Genomic DNA, 14746 nt, shown 5'->3' on the forward strand with positions numbered 1-14746 from the left:
ATTTGTGTATTTTCCAGTTCTCCATTTGATATTGATTTCTAGCTTCATTTCATTATGAGCAGACAAAGTAGTTTGTATAATTTCCATCTTTTTGCATTTGTTAAGCCCTGCTTTGTGCCCCAGGATACGTTCTATTCTTCATAATATTCCATGAGCCCTTGAGAATAATGTGTATCCTGCTGTTGGGGGATGCAGTGTTCTATATGTGTCTGTTAGGTCTAGTTTACTTATCATATTATTTAGGCTCTCAGATTCTTTATTGATCCTCTGTTTAGTTGTTCTATTTATTGGAAAGAGTGGTGTGTTGAAGTCTCCACTATTATGGTACAGTCGTCTATTACTCCCTTCAGTTTTGTCAGCGTTTGTCTCATGTAATTTAGGGCACCTTGATTAGGAGCATAGATATTTATGATTGCTATTTCTTCTTGTTTAATCGCCCCTTTTACTACTATATAGTGCTCTTCTTTATCTCTTATAACATTTTTCCTTTAAAGTCTATTTTGTCTGATATTAGAATAACTAACCCAACTTTCTTTTGGTTGCATTTGCATGAAATATGTTTTTACATCCTTTCACTTTCAACCTATTTGTTCCTGTGCTAGTTTGAAAGTATTATGTACTCCAGGAAAGCCATGTTTTAATCCTGATCCAATCTTGCGGAAGCAGCCTTTTATTTTAATCCTGACTCAATTCTATAGGGTGAAACTTCTGATTAGATTATTTCCACAGGCATGTGTCACACTCAATTGTGGGTGTGACCTTTTGATTAGGTGCAGATGTGACTATGTCCATTCCATGTGGGTCTTGATTAGTTTCTTGGAATCCTATAAAAGGAAACATTTATGGAGAGAATCAGAAATAACAGAAATGACACAGAAACTTCAAAGCAGAGCTGATACAGATGTTTGGAGATGTCTGGAGCCCAGTAGACATCACCATGAGATGTTAAGCAAGGCAGAACCTGGAGAGAGCCAAGGGAAGCCAGGAGATGAAAGCCAGTCCTGGAGAAGCAAAGTGAGGAAACCCCACAGGAACAGAGGCTGAAAGCAATGGAGTCCAGGAACAAAGGACCAGCAGATGCCAGCATGTGACTTCCCAACAGACAGAGGTGTTCTGTACCCATCGACCTTTCTTGAATTAATGTATCTTTCCCTGGATGCCTTAGTTGGACATTTTTATAGGCTTAGAACTGTAACTTGTAACTTATTAAATTCCCTTTTTAAAAAAACATTCCAGTTCTGGTATATTGCATCCTGGCAGCATTTAAGAACCTAACAAAGCATCTTTGGGTCTAAAATGAACCTCTTGTTAACAACATATAAAGGGATCATGTTTTCTAATCCATTTTGCCAATCTGTGTCATTTTATTGAAGAGCTTAATCCACTAACATTCAACGATTACTGTAAAGACAGTTCTTCATTCAATCATTTTATCCTTTTGTTTTGTTTTTCTGCTTCCTTGTTGTTGTTGTTGTTTTTGTTTGTTTGTTTTTGTTTTGCTTTGTTTTGTTGTTTGCATGGGCAGGCACCGGGAATTGAACCCGATATCCTTTGGTTTTTATTTGTCAAATCTATTTTTTTCTTTCTCTTTCTTTTTATCCTTTAAGTTACACTTACTAATATTCTTCAACCCTGTACTCTCTTCCAGACCTCTTTCTTCTATCTTTTCTTTGCATTTGGCAGGACTCCCTTTAGTAGTTTCCATAGGGTCAGTCTCTTATTAATGAACTCTCTCAATTCCTATTTATCTGTGAGTATTTTAACTCTCCCTCATTTTTGAAGAATAGCTTGCTGGATAGAGAATTCTTGACTGGCAATTTTTCTCTTTCAATATCTTAAATATATTGTACCACTGCCCTCTCACCTTGATGGTGTCTGATGAGAAATCAGCACTTAGTCTTATGTGGCTTCCCTTGTATGTGATGAATCACTTTTCTCTTGCTGCTTTCAGAATTTTCTCCTTCCCCTCAGCATTTGACAGTTTAATTACTATGTGCCTTGGAGTCAGTTTATTCAACTGATTCTGTTTGGTGTAAGTTGTGCTTCTTAGATTTGCATACTTATGTCTTTTATAAAGGTTGGGGAATTTTCAGCCATTATTTCTTCAAATATTCTTCCTGGACATTTCCCCTTCTCTTCCCTTCTGGGACATTCATAACACATATATTTGTGTGCTTTGTGTTGTCAATCATTTCCCTGAGACCCTACACAAATTTTTCCATTTTATCACCATTTGTTCTTTTGCCTGGTCAAATTTGGTTGATCTGTTTTCTAGCTCACTGATTTTTTTCTTCTGCCTCTTCGAATCTGCTATTGTTTGTCTCCAGTGTATTTTTAATTTCATCTACAGGGTCTTTTATTTCCATAGTATCTGTTATTTTTCTATGTATTCTTTCAAATTCTTCTTTATGCTCTTCTAGTGTCTTAATATCTTTTAATTCTTTATACATATTTTCCTTCATTTCTTTGGATTGACTCAGGAGATTTGTTTGTATATCTTTGATTAGTTGTTCCAGATTCTGTATCTCCTTTTTTTTATTTAGTCCTTCGACTGGGCCATTTCTTCTTGAGTTTTTGTATGCAGTGTGATTTTTTGCTGATATCTGGTCATCTAATTGTCTTGATGGGTCTATTCTGAAGGTCAAATTCCCTCTCTTGTCTAGGGTTTAGTCGTTGCCTGCTTTTGTATTAGGGCACAGCTTTCACAGTCCAGTCACCCACATTTCCCAGCCAAAACAGAGCCAAGTACCCATGAAAGGGGTGTAGACCAGCTCCAATGGGTCTGATATAGGGTCTGGAGAGACTTTGAAAAGCCCTGCAACTGCCCTGCACATTACAGCTTGCTTAGCAGATAGCAGTGTTCAGTGACTTAACTGTCCTCAGAAACTGTTTACCTCCTGGTGTACTGACAGCATCTGACTAGGTGGGGTTGAAACTGTAGGGTTCCTGTGCTGGCCACAAGATTTGCTGGCCAGGATCTTGACTCAAGGTGGGGTTGTGCCCCCCACTTTACTTACAGTGAAGGATTCCCCCACATGCCCCAGTCTGCAACCATCCCCAAGCAACGACTGGGCCTCCAGCTGCTGTTTCCCTCAAGAGGGATGGGTGGGCACCAGGACCCAGAGCTGGAAACATAGTCTCTGTCCATGTCTTGCCAGACTATTCATTCCTTTCTGACCTGGGCCTTGAAATTCCCTTGGGTCCCCAAACAACTGATTTGGATACTTTCTGCCTAGCTACTGCAGCTTTTAGGGTCTATTTTGCAGTTCCCTCCTTGATCCTTCATTTTGGAACCTCTTCCTTACTGCCCTTTTGTATTCTGCCTCCTCCCACAGCTTAAGTCTTGTCATGGGTCCCTATGGGCTTAGGTCTCTGCGTCTGGATATAGGTGGGGATCTGTCTCACAGCTGTGAAAGATTTTATAGTCCGTGTCCCTGGTGCAAGGTGCGAAGGAACCCAACTATTGCCTCTGGGAACTTCCCAAAGTATGTGAGACCAAGTCCCTGATGGGAGGTGGGAGGGAGAGGGCCGGCTGGTTGGGGTCAGAAGTTTCCTATCTGATATTTTTATCCTTCTCGACTCAGCGTTTGTAGGCTCCTTCTCCAGTCTATACCTTCCTCCAGAATTCTGAACAAGTGAGAATTGCTTTTTTATTCACTGAATGTCTGGGGAGAAGTTCTCAGATGCTGTTACATCGCCATGTTGATGATTGCACTCCCAAAACCAAAAACTTTGTGTTTATACAAAATCTCCCCAACATGGAACCAAGAAATCAAGTTTTAAGGGATGATTTTAATTACTGAATCATTATATAGATATTCCTTTTAGCTTTCTGGTATATTAGAGCAGATAGAGGGAAATTCTAGAAATCTCTACATTGTTAACCAGCTGCCTTGATCTCTGATAATGATTGTATAGCCTTTATCTTCTGTCCCTGTCATTGTAAAAACTTGTGTCTAACCTTCATTTGTACCCATTTATCCCATTTTTCAAATTTACAGTCTTGTAATCACTAAAGATAGCCTCTAATGTTTATTAATGAAGGGTCTTGGGTCTAACCCACCCCAAGTCCAAAATTAGCTTGATAACTGAGACTGGATCTAACCAAAATGGAACTGCTTGACACATGCAGTAGCTTAAACTTTAACCTACAACTCACCTATACCTCATTCCACCATTTTCTTACATATGTCCTATGACTAAGCTGGTAATCAAGCTGCACATGCTCAATAATCAGATCACCTCTAATAACATCATCTCAGGCCACTGTGCTCATTATCCTAAACCCTGCATATCTTTTTCTCTAATAAAACTGTCAGAATTACTGCAGTTCAGAGAGACAGATTTTGGACCGACAGGCCATCTGCTCTCCTACTACATGCTTAGTAATAAACACTTTCTCTCTCTGAAACCCCAGAGTCTCAGGAATTAGTTCTTGAGCATATCAGGCAAAAGAATCCACAGCCTTTGTCTGGTAGCAACGTGACACTGTTTGAGGGCTGCTTCCAGGGCACTAACTCTTTGTCCTTGCTGACTTGCCCTGTTTGTGGGCCAAGCTGGCATCGCCAAAAAAACATCTAGGCAAAAAGTCTAGGTATCAGAAAAAGTAGCCTTTGGCATGTGGAAGTGAGTGCTGGGGGGATGTGGGCAGAGAATCAAATGAACCTGCTATAAAAAAACACCTGTGTGACAGGTCCCACCTGGGCACGGGGTGAGCAGGAACACCATAGGAAATGAGAAAAATAGGAGCACTGCCCTCATGAGGCTTACCTTCTACAATGGGACACTCGCAATGGACAAACAAATAATTAGCAACACTGTTTAGAGAGTGCAAAGTTTTACAAGGTAAATAAAAGATGGTGTTGCATTATAAAATCAGTTTGGAAGTTACATTAGCTAGGGACATCATGAAGGCCTCTCTGAAAAGCTGACAATTTAGCTGACACTGAGAAGCATTAAAGAGTCAGATCTACAAAGTCATAGGGGGAGGGCATTCCAGGCAGAGGGAACAGCAAGTGTAGAAGCCCCAAGATGGGAGTAAAGAAGGAGTTTCAAGGACCAGAAAGCACAAGTAAGGTCTGTGTGGATGGAGTGTAGTGGACAAAGAGAAATATGGTTGTGGGGAATCATGGAAGGAGTATGAATCAACTCTTGAGTACAGTGGGAAATGGTGGAGGTTCTGCTCAGGTGGGCAATGATCTAATTTCCCAGGGGTACACTCTGTGGCAGCCATCAACACTGCTCCCACATGTCCAGGAGAAGGACTGTCCATTATGGCGTCTACAGTTTATTCTAGTTCCTCAGTCTCTGTTGCTTGAATGGCATCATTTTTCATTCCTCCAAAGGCAGTGACTGAGATAAAGATCCTCAAAAGAGGACTGAGAAGCTGGAAGAGCAAGGCAAGGTGCAGTATCAAGGTCACCACTATGGGCAATAGACCCTGTGGTGGTGCTCAGAGCTTAGTAAGTATGTATTTAACAAGTGAATGAATGCACCTGTGGACTTGGCAACGGAGACAGAAGGTCCTTGAGCTTCTTAATCCAATCCTTTGTTTTAGTTCACACATCACAGGATGACAAGTAAAGCCTAAGGGTGGGAGTAAGAACCAAATAGAATGCATATTAGAATGTTTATATGGAAAGGGAAACCTAAGAGCTAGTATCTTTTGGTGGGCAAGGATTCTATCTTCTGAGATAGATATCAGCATCTTCTACCTTCCAGTAATTTATGTCTCTGAATGTCGAACTGATGAAAAGGAACAACCATCATAGCTCTTGTTTGTTGAGCTTCTTGGTGAAAGAAACATCTCCATTTGGGTATTTTACAGACATCTTAAACTTAACCTGTACAAAACCAAAGTCTGATTTCCACCCTATTCTTCAAATAGTCTTCCCTTAGCTTTTCCCTTCTCAGCAAATGGAGTCCTTGACTCCATTCTCTCATACCTATCAGTAAATCCATCATCTCTTCTTTTAAACTATAACTAAGTCAAACCACCTCTATCCACCTCCTTGGCAACCTGTTCCAACCCACCATAATCACAAGCCTAGATTTTTGCATTAGCTTTCCACTTCCTCTCTGTCCCCAACAGCCTCAGCTACATAGCAGCTAGGAGAATCAGATCACCTAATTACTTACTTGGGTCTCTCTGGTGCTTTTCCATCATACTTTTCATAACCCTTTAGTCTATAAGGTCTATAGACTGTTCTATAACCCAACACACACAGGCCTTCGCCAGGTTCTTTGCACCTCCTTTCTCCTTCAGGCTTCTGTTCAAATAGCTCTTGAGTGGCCTTCTTTGACAATTCTATCTATCACCCGCTGTCACTCTCAACCTATCCCCTCACACCACTTTATTTTCCTCATAGTACTAGCACTATCAGATGTATTATATACTCACCTGTTTATTTTTTTTCATTATCTCTTTCTCCACTAGAATGGAAGGTCCACGGCAACCATAATCTTAATAGCTATCACAAAATAGTGCTTATTTCTCAATAAGCACTGGGTAAAGAAATAAATGGACAAGGGGTAGATATTTGGGGCCATAGTGATTGAGGAAGTATGATGCAGCAATAGAAACATGCACTTTGAATTTAGAGAAAGTGTCTGTGTCTGGCTTTTATTAATCATTTGATCTGGGGAAGTCACTGTTCTATGCCTCAGCATAATATAGCAGCCACCTCAGAGCGTTAGTGATGGTTAAATGAGATGTTTCTTTCAAAGAACTTAAACACAATGCCTGGCTCCTAGTAAGCACTCAATGATGTTCAAAAACCGTAAAACAAGTGCGAAAAATGTCCTTATAGCCACTTTTCCATTGATTTATTTGCATTTATTTTAGTTGATATGTCAGTTTTCTTTATATATTCTGGATATGCTGTTTATGTTGCATATCAAGTTTCTCCCACATGTTGGCTAGTCTTTCACTGTCTTTATGTTTTTCTTACTTTAGTATAGGCAAAAAAACGATTGTATGGTGACTACAGTGTAGATCACTGTCTGTTCACCAAATTCTGTTCTTTCCTTCTTGGGAGCAGAGCTGCACTCTATTTCCCAAACTACCTTTCTGATAGGTTAGACCATGTGCAAAGTTCTCTCCAATGAGATGTGAATGGAAATGATGGGCCTTTTCCAAGCCTGGCCCATAGAAATCTTCTATATGTGCCCCAATGTGCTCTTTCTTTGTTGTAGTGGCTTGAGGTGACCAAATCCAAGATGTCCTTGAAAAGCAACTTGTTAAAGAAAGAAGCATGACCTTCAACTTATGTCCCTGATTGACAGTGTGAAGGAAAGTTCTCTTCCTGACCCAAACACCTTCCCTGCATTGTTACAGGTGAAAGAAATTTCTTCATCTTACACACTGAAATTTGGCTACTGGTTACCATAAAACCCTACCATAATTTATACAGTTAATGTAATTTTTATTTTGTTTTTAAAACACTTCCTTGCCCAGTAGTAATAAAATATTCTCTATTTCATCATCCAAAAAATTATTGCTTTGCCTTTCTTCCATATCTAAGTCTTTAATCAATGTGGAATTTTTTGTGTGAATAGTGCAAAGTAGGAATATTTTTCTTTCTTTTGCCAATATGATGTGTAGTTTTTCTAGCATAATTTATTGAAAAGTCTGTCCTTTCACCACTGATCCACAATATCACCTCTCACACATTTCAAGTCTCTGTATAAATGTACCTATTGGGAACTCTCTATTCTTGGTATATTTGACATACCAGGTATATTTGTCTGTCCCTGCACCAAACCACATAGCCTTAATTACTATAGCTTTATGATGAGTCTTGTCACTTTGTTGTTTTCCTCGTGATTGCATTAAATATTCCTAGCTTTTTACCTCTCTGAATAATTTAGAGTCATCTTGAAAAAGTCCATAATTTTAAATTGGATGCAAGGAATTTTTTACTAATTTTTAAAGAATGTATACATTTATCTATTCATTTATTCAATTCAGGAACATGATACATCTCTTCACTAAGTTAAATCTTTTTAATGTCCCCTAAGAAGTTTTTATAATTTACGCATTATAATCATCCACATCTTTTGTTAGCTCTTATCCTAGTTACTTCATATTTTAAATGTATTGTCAAAGTGACATATTTTAAGTGTCTTATTTCTTTTTCTTTTTATTGTAATTGATTTTATATACTGATTTTGTACCCAGCAACCCACCATTTTCACCAATATTAGAAAATGGTGATATATTTGAAAACATGGCTTTTATTCAGCCGATTTCAACTACACTTTCATTGTGAGATTGCCAAATGCCTATTGAAAATTACAAAAATGGTCCCCCACTACCCAAGTAGGAAGCTCAGTTCAAGTACTTAAAGAACTGATTACTCTAACAAGAAGTTAATTAGGATTTAGTAAGGAGGCTTCTGACCTTCCTGGAGAACAGAATTCTCCTCCTCAGAATCACCTGGGGGGCATGTTAAGTACAGATTGCTGAGCCCCACCATCAGAGTTTCGGATTCAGCAGACTTGGGGTAGGAATTTGCATTTCTAACAAGCCCCAGGAGATGCTGACTCATTGTTCTGGTGCCCACACTTTGAGAACCACTGATGGAAACTGTCAGCTGGAGAAGGATCACCACTGATGTTGGGTCAAAGGGAGTATTCACTGCCAGTGTGCACAAGAGGGCTACGTCTTGCCCTTGAGACTTGGTTTTCATCCTCACCTGTCAGGGCCTATTCCTGCACCTTCAGGCCCAGAGAGAAAGGGTTCCGTGAGCAGGGTTGGGAGATGCCTTACACTTTTCTACCATGTTTCCTAGAAGTGGGAAAGGTTCAGCAGAATAATGTCCTACTGGCATGAGAAAGATTGTGCAGAGAGAAGTCCAGGGGCACGCGGGTCAGCAGGAAACCAAACACAGGACAGGTTCAGTTTGAAATCGGAGGGGTTTTGAAGTGGAATCAGAGAAGTGTCAGAGGTGAGAAAGTGGATGTTCCCATCCAACGATTTGAGTTCACCAAGGCCCAAAGGAACATGAAAAAAGAATTGGTTTGATCCAGGATTTTTCTTCCCAGGAGTTACTAGTAGCAAACTGTTAGGGTGTCCATATACATGGCAGGAGATGTACTATATCTGTTCCAACTGGATATACCAGAAAAAGCTTCATGGAGAATATTGGGCCCTGGGTACAACCTGGAGAATCGGGTGGATTTCCCTGGCAGTAGGGCTGGGCAGGGCAGTATAGGCAGCGTAGCCCCTAAACAACACGCTCAGAAAGACCAAAGGGACACTGGCTAGAAAAGACAGCTTGATTGGGGGCTTCACTGGAAGTAAGAATAGGCCGAGCTGCTATTTTGGATGAACTTGGATACTATGAGATTAGGGAGTTTTGAAATTGTCCTGTGAGCAATTTGCCAGCACGGAAAGTTTTTCAGCAAAACAACCAAAAGGGTCACATGAAGACCACTCTGGCAGAATCATGTATGCCTCTGAGAGGGAGAAGGAGGTACTGTTAGGAGGCCATTGAAATAGCCCAGGGAAAATAGATAAGAGCCTGAACTCAATTTCATTTATTTCAAGCATTTTTGAAGCAATATACTTTTATGATGGGCAGTGTAGTCAGTGAATAGAATCATAGGATAAGAAATAGGGGAGAAACTACATCAGGGACATTGGGCAGCATGCAAAAGAAACATAAATAACTATTTCAATTCTCAAGAGTATCAGCTTTGTGGAATCTTTACACATTTTTCTGGCAGGATTAACATAGGCCATGGAGGTTTAATTATTTCAGAGATTGCCCTCCTCTTAAGAATGCTTTAGTACAATTTGCTCCTTGAGTACCTGTCTCCCCAGTAGCTCTCTAGAAGTCCTGGTGGTGGTGATTCAGAATGGGTTCTTCCTTAAAAATACACAAGTCCTAGTTCCTGGCAATTTCCTAGGGAGATATATATATATTTTACCTGAGTAGATGAAGACCCACATGGAACAGAAACTAAAAGGGCTATAAGCCAATGTAAGTGCTCCTAAAATGCCACATGGCATTTTAATTTGTAAGGCATTGAGGCTACTGAGTGCATTAGGAGAATTGGAACCAGCAACTCAACTTTGGCAGGCAAGTTGCCTTTTATTGACCCAAGAAATGCAGACCAATGGGCTGCAAGATGGGAAGACTTGGGGCTTCTCAGCTAAGGCTCTGTGGGCCAAACAATGAACTTCTACACCCCATCCTGGGTTCTTAACAAGGTCTTCCACTGTATATTGACCCAACTACTCCCCAGTCCAAGCTAATCAGATGTTAGACTGCAGCACTCACATAAAAAGTATGCATGTGGGTGATGCATCACTAAGCTAACAGTCCTGAACTCCAGAACGTTTTAATAAGCTGAGTTACCCAAAGGCTTGGACAGAGAATAAACCATTTAAGAGGAGATTAAATGGGTTCTTCTTACCTCCTTCTGGTTTCCTGAAAAAAGCCAAACCTAATCAAATTCCAGTGGCACAAACAGGGCCACATGGATAATTTGGGGGGTAAAGAATGCTTTTATTTGAAGGCAGTATTTATCTCCTGCATTCTATTACCTACAAGTCAACATGGTTTCAATTTAAGTTCCTGTTAATCCTGACCATTTCTTTCAAGTGTTTTTATTTAAAATAGAAATTCCACATTGAATGATCTAATAACATTAACTGTCAAAGGCAGCTGTAATCAGTTTTTCTTTCAATCCTCAGCCAGATGTAGATGTTTGTGATCATGGATGCCCCCCCATTACCCTCCCTTTCCCTTATTAAATATATCATTAGTAAAATAAAAGTCCAAGGGAAATCTCTCCCCAATGAGAGTCTACTATAAAGGGGTATGTAAACAATACTGAAGAAGCTGAACGATCACTGCCAGTCAGCCATAATCCATGGGCAAATGTCAAGTGGATTGCATTATTGCACTAGTAATGGTGAAAAGTTAGTACTTTGTGGTTTTGTCCACTATCAAAGCCAATGTTTCTGCCACACAGGACACCAAGGACAGGACAAGAAAAATGGAAAGTCAACTCCTGTCACAAAATAAGCCATAGGCTTAAATATATTTAAAAGGGTAGTAAATCACATGAACTTCAAGATGTTTCCAGAGAAAATCCTACATATAACCTGATGGCCCATGCTAGAAGGAACACTGGAGAAAATATATTTAATCAGTGAGAAATGAGGATGCCTCCCAACAGAAATAGTGATGCCATCTTAGTATAAAGGGAAATTCAGATTTTTTTTTAACAATATCCTAGGAGGCATGTAACTGAAACTGATGAATAAACTCTGGGGACAACTAGTATGTGGGAATCGTGAATCTCTGCATTCTGAGCACTGGAGGATTATTCTGACCAGAGAGAGACCAGCTGCTCCATTTGATGAAGCTGGCTCTAATGTAGGCATCACAAAAGGGTCATTGGTCCACCCTTCTAATCTCATCATCCACACTCACCTATGTACAGGCTTTGCTCCTGGAAGTGTATCTACGTGAACTACTCAACCCTGCTCTTCCTCCTTCATCAACCTGGACTCCATGATCCTCTCAATTCCTTACCCCCTTTTCTATATAACCCAACTCTAGAAAACTTTCCAGGCCTGTGTGGCTCAAATCCCACCACACCTGGAAGGGCTTCAGTGACCACCCACTAGTAGGCTTCTTTTAGGTCACATGTTGTCTGAACTCTTCACATGACATGTAAAGCACATCTTGGGATATGAGCTATTTTTCTTATGCATGTTTGAAAGATTGTTATGACTTTCAGATTGGTTTCAAATGGAGATATTGAAATTAACCATCTCACATGGACACTATGCATGATATCTGCATAGTGGCATTGTTTCCCAACTAGTGAATGACTTACCAACTGATTGGCAGAATGTGTTGTTTTTTGCTCCTCTGTAGCCAAGGTTAGTTATCTACTGATGACACAAATAAAATTGTTCCAACCACTAATAGTAGTAAAATAGATTTATTACAAGAAAAAATGCTATCAACAAGCTAGAACGTAGGGTCAAATCTAAGAAGATGAAATTTCATATGAACAATCTTTTGCCCTACAACTAACCATCTCCCTGCCAAAAAATAAAATGTAAGTCACATATGTTCATAGTAGCATGAGTGAAAAAGACTAAAGAACCTAACTAGGAACCTAAGTAGATTACTCTAAGCTCAATATAAATCGAGCAATGCATGACTGCCAAAATATTTGAATCTCAGGTTACAATAAAAGAATAATCAAAACAGAGGACATTGTCACTTCCTGTTGGACCCTACCCCATTTCAGCCTCATCCCATTCTATGCTGTTGACACATTGAGTATGCAATTTGGTTCTTCAAAAAGAAATAAAAGCATGACTATATGTGGGTCACCATAAAAATAAGGAGGAACAGTAGGGGAACTTGGTGATTTTAGTTAAATAAAGAGAGTGGGACAAAGCTGTCTTCAAATGCTTAAAGGTCATCATGGGGTGAAAGATTAGGCTTCTTTCAAATGGTTTCACAGGAAAGAACAGATAATTTTGTAAAAGGCAAGAGGAAATTGATTAGATTCAAAATTAAAACTTTGTAACCATTAAATCATCACCTAACTAAGCTATGCAAAACTCCTCTCTGCTGCAGGCAGTCAAGACAAAGGCATACAGCAATAAGATAAGGATGCTATTGATGGAGGGAATACATATGAGATATACCTTTCTATCCTGAAATTATACTCTGTGAGTAATGACGAAGGAAAACTGCATGTGAAATGAAGTTCATTTCTTCTGGCCCACTCCCGGAACCTTGCATCCATCAGATCACACACTTCATTCCCAGGAGAAGCCTCATCTCAGAACAAACATAAAAGCCTTTAATCATTATTCAACAACTTTTCCCTTTAACCTGAGATGATGTTCATCCGGAGCTTGTTACTGCTAATTCCTCAAACAACATGGTCTATTCTATCTGTTCTAACAATATGGGCTGATTTTTCCCAACAATTTCCTTATAAATGCTGATAAGAAACGTACTCCTCAGGCCCTACCCAAGGGCTCTACCAGTGACCCAAACTCTGGCTAATATTTGTAGTAAAGGACTAGTGTTACTAAAGCTGGGGATAGGAGTTCACATTAAGGTTATAAGTACCTGCAGGCAACATGGATTAAGCCCCTGCAAGAGAAGTGCTGTCATTGTTACTATATGATGCAGGAGAGAAATGGGAACACAGAGGTCACATAGCTAAAAAAATGAATTTGGTATCTGAACCCAGATACTGGTTTGCAAGACTGGCACAACTGACCACCAGCTTCTAGAGAAGAAAAATTGGACATAATCAAAATTTCCTGAATGACACTTTCAGAGAAAGACACTGACTACCACTTAATGTAAGAGATTCCTCACAATAGAAGATTTTAAGAAAGAAGAAAATTACTATTTTCTCTTTTTGCAAATGGTAATTGATGTTTCTAATCTATCATATACATATGATTCCCCATGAGGGTATACCTACCCAAATGCCTGTAGTTTGAGTAGATTTTATGTAGAATTGGAGGTTGGAAAATTGGTGCTGACTTGAATTAAAACCATCCCTAGGGGGATTAAGGACATAAAGATGTTAAAATGAAGAAAATATTGGAAAAGGACAAAAGTGAATAACATTGCACAGGTCACTGGGAACACTTCTAAAAATTCTTGTTCTTGTAGTCACACTAATGAATTAGTGAATTTATAGAGACAGATCCAGAGTTAGGAACAAACCATAGTGTTTCTGAAGATCAATAAAAGTAGAAATCCATCTTGGAAAAGAAGTGGAATAAAACATATATCCAAGGTACACCCAATGAAATAAAATGGTTTGCCTTTTGATTTTACATATAATGTATGGTCTCCAGCTTAGTTTTCCTGTTTTCATGTCTTCCACAACTCTTCAATAATGGGTCCACTGATTTCCACCTTACTACTTTCAGTTCTCAGATGAACTCAATGATGGAAGGTAGCAAGTTAATTCAGCGTCTCCATCCACGAGAGCTCAGAATCAAGTCACACTTCCTGCAGGATGATTCCAAACACATTATCCTATGATTCATCCCTTTAACCCTCTTCCCCCACCCCCTGCCACCCAGAGCAATATTGTTCTGATAATAAATCCCCACATCCTGCTTTCTAGCATCTATTTTATTTAGGGAGGAGGGTGCATGTTCTGGAAATCGCACCTGGGTCTCCCGCATGGAAGGCGGGCATTCTAACCATTGAACCACCTGTGCACCTTTTTAGCATCTATTTTAAAGGACTCATCTATTCTGACTCTCTGTTCCAGAAACTTGTATAGTCCTTTATTTTTTTGGTATGGTCAGGCTCCAGGAGTCAAACCCGGGTCTCCGGTATGGCAAGCAAGAATTCTGCCACTAAGCCACCGTTGCCTGCCCTGCATAGCCCTTCTGTTTCTGACCTCAGTGGTCTCTTACAAAGACCCTTGAATATTGCTCAAACTTGGCCTTTTACTTCTGTGATCCTGCCTCTTTGCGGATACCCACTATGTTACCTGTTGGAATTCATTTACCCACTGGAAACCATTGACCTGTTCTAGCATCCTCCCTCTGGCATTATCAATAATACAGGCTGTTGGTGAGTCCATCCAGTTGTCTTTTGTCCCAGTGCTGAGTGTTGCTTGCTAATGATCCACAAATGCCCCCTTATCCAGAGAACTGCCCTGGGCCAGGAGAGAAATCTCTCTGGGAATGCATGGGAGGCTGTGAGCCCAACCTGGGGAAGCC

General features: G+C 39.9%; 1 long non-coding RNA gene across 5 annotated transcripts in view; it reads right to left on the reverse strand.

The window, feature by feature from the left end:
- The window catches only part of LOC143684355 (uncharacterized), a 139982-nt gene that overhangs the window by 26198 nt on the left and 99038 nt on the right, over positions 1-14746 (reverse strand). For all 5 annotated transcript variants that reach the window (XR_013176004.1, XR_013176005.1, XR_013176000.1 and 2 more), the window contains one exon: positions 5496-5586. This is a non-coding gene — a long non-coding RNA (uncharacterized LOC143684355). The remainder of the gene's footprint in view (positions 1-5495; positions 5587-14746) is intronic.

Source organism: Tamandua tetradactyla, chromosome 1, assembly GCF_023851605.1.
Source record: "Tamandua tetradactyla isolate mTamTet1 chromosome 1, mTamTet1.pri, whole genome shotgun sequence".
Taxonomy (NCBI): Eukaryota; Metazoa; Chordata; class Mammalia; order Pilosa; family Myrmecophagidae; genus Tamandua; species Tamandua tetradactyla.